The sequence below is a fragment of the Limulus polyphemus genome, unplaced genomic scaffold (genome assembly GCF_000517525.1).
Source record: "Limulus polyphemus unplaced genomic scaffold, Limulus_polyphemus-2.1.2 Scaffold288, whole genome shotgun sequence".
Classification (NCBI taxonomy): Eukaryota; Metazoa; Arthropoda; class Merostomata; order Xiphosura; family Limulidae; genus Limulus; species Limulus polyphemus.
The window spans coordinates 666,561-669,331 of NW_013665898.1; positions in this window are offsets into that span (position 1 = coordinate 666,561).

A 2,771-nucleotide genomic window follows, 5' to 3' on the forward strand; every position below is an offset into this window, starting at 1 on the left:
CTGGGTAATAAATATATTAGCAAGAACGGGTGAGACAGGATTGCCCATATTTAAACCATCTATTTGAAGGAAATGTTCGTTGTTGAAAATGAAGTTTGTTTTAGTAGTTGTAAATTCTAAGAGAGAAGCAAAAAGTGTGCTGGGGATGTGGATTAACTTGTTCGGCTCATTAATGTACAGGTCAAGTGCGATATTGCAAGCTTCATTGGCGGGGACTTCGGTGAAAAGTGACACGACATCAAAACTAGGCTTAGTTGGTCTAGTGTATATTTGAAATTACGGCAATATACAACGCGCTATCAACCAAAACAACTCATTTTTGAATCAAGAAAAGTACTCCATACACAATAAGAAACTAGATCAACTAAGGAAACTACAACAACTTGAAGTGAAAGACCAACTAAATTCCACTGCATCTTTATTCCTTGTCACGTGACTTGGTAATTTGCATATTCAAAATTGTTTTAAAATATCGTATCCAACTCTTTACAGGTGTACCTCCAAATACAGACAAGATAAATGGATAAAGAAAGAAACTGCAGACAAAGGAGCTAAATAGATGCATAGAGACGTTTATAAATACTAACACTAATGCAGAAATTAACAGGTTTCGCCAAGAGACAATGCAAGTGAGAGACATGCAAGAAACGGCATAGAGGCGTGGTGTTGTACTCATTATGTTCACTCCACCCTCTTAACTTAGTAGAAACGTACGTGACACATATGTATAATTTTCACAAATTTCAATAGAGAGTATTTTAATAATAATTTCTGTAATGTTACAGCAAAAACTTGTGATGTCAACATCTGACAGTTCATACTTAGGAAAGGATGCTGGAAGTGGAACAAAATGCTTGCTGTCGTGCAGTCTATATTGTTATGCGGTATTATAAACACTCTTTTTTTGGAGGCTATTCTGATATGGCTAGTGTATTGTGTTATAGTGAAAATACCAGAATATGTAGAGTCTGATTGATTGTGCTTGAGGCGCCAAATGATGCAGACGTGTATATCCTGAGTCTTTGTAGTTGTGATAACTGCTGTAAAAGTGTGTGATGGTTTTTTATTACAGATTAATTTTGGCAGTTGACAAGAACAGTTGTGTATGAGAAAGTCTGCATTGTATTTGTTTGTTAGTAAAACCGTACAATAGACTATATGCACTGTATCCGACGCAGATCGAATCCAGAATTTTAGCATAATAAGTCATCGAGCTTATTGCGTAGCGTCATAAGCAGGTCAGTGTAGTTGTTTTGTGACATAATTTACCTGAGTGTTATGTATATATACGTAATTACACATATACTATATACATATATATGTGCATCTAAACTGAACAATTCCGTCACCCATTAACAACTACTAGTCCATTTTTCTATTATCTTCACTGACCACAGAAAATATACACTCTTCCAACTTCACTCAGAAATAGCTATAACCTGTTGATCCACGATTTTCAATCATATATGCACTTAAACAATGAAGTGTTCATTTTTACTATTTGCGTTGTATCCTAAATCTGCTTGATAGCTGGCCTATCATCCTTTACCACAGAATCCTCTATGTCTTGTTTACTCAAAAGACTGCTGATTACATAGTCCACCTAGCAACTCAGTTACTATTTAATTATGAAGTAAAATACCACAGAGGTGCCTACAAATACAAACTCTAAGTAATAGATAGAGTGGTTACAGAAGGACTAAGTGACATGGTAGCGGATATGTAGAGGCATCTAGAAATGCAAACACCATTAACCAAATAAAAAGTTTACACCAACAAAGAGAAGGTCCGAATGACACGGAAGTAAATATATAAAAGCACCTATAGTTGCAAACACCATTGGGCCAGTTTCCCAGACAGACCTGATTTTATGAAAAAATATTAAAAGTTATATTGAAATAATGCAACCTAATTAAACTGACTATAAACGAAATATTTAAATTTGTGAAAAAAAAACTATGAATAAGAAAATTGGGTTTACTTAGCAACATGTAGTAGAAACAAGAAATTAAAACCTATACATCTATCATTTTAACAGCATTAGCTATATCTAGCACCTTAGTAACATTATTTCATAATGATAACAATTATAGAAGAAATAATAATTTTAAGTTTTCTGATTACTGCTTTCTAAAAGTATGGGAGTGTTCTACAATTTTTTCAAGATAACTTATGTCAGTTTCTTCAATTTCTTTTATGGGCTAAAAACAGGAGTCGATCGATATAGTGTGACATTTAGCGGTCAAAACAAGATTTACAATTCCATTCCTTTTAGAATTATTTTTGTGCTTATTTTAGATTTTTCGCGCAAAGTGAAACACAGCTGTCCCTAATTTTGAATTGACACACTAGAGGGAAGGGAGTTAAGCAACAGCACCCACTGCCAACTATTTTCTGGTCGAATAGTGGGATTTTACCTTGACTCTTACAGCGCACAAGCATCCCCAAAGTGCAGAGTGTGTTTTGAGGGAACACGACGCGAACAATAAACCAGACACACCAATCATTATATCACAACTGGTTTTGATTAACTCTACAACTGAGATTTGATCAACGTCTTTTGCTTGAACAAACCTGCTAAAGGTTGTTTGACTAGAACGTTGACGAAATATCTTTCGCATAAAGTGATTTTAACTCCTTTTTTGTAGTTCATGTTAAAAAGTCATTTTCTCCAAACTAGTCTAACACTGGAGAATGCGCAAAACAAAGATCATGTGATTTAAGATGTTTGTTTAACTAGCAATTAATGATAAGAAATACATAAGAATAGC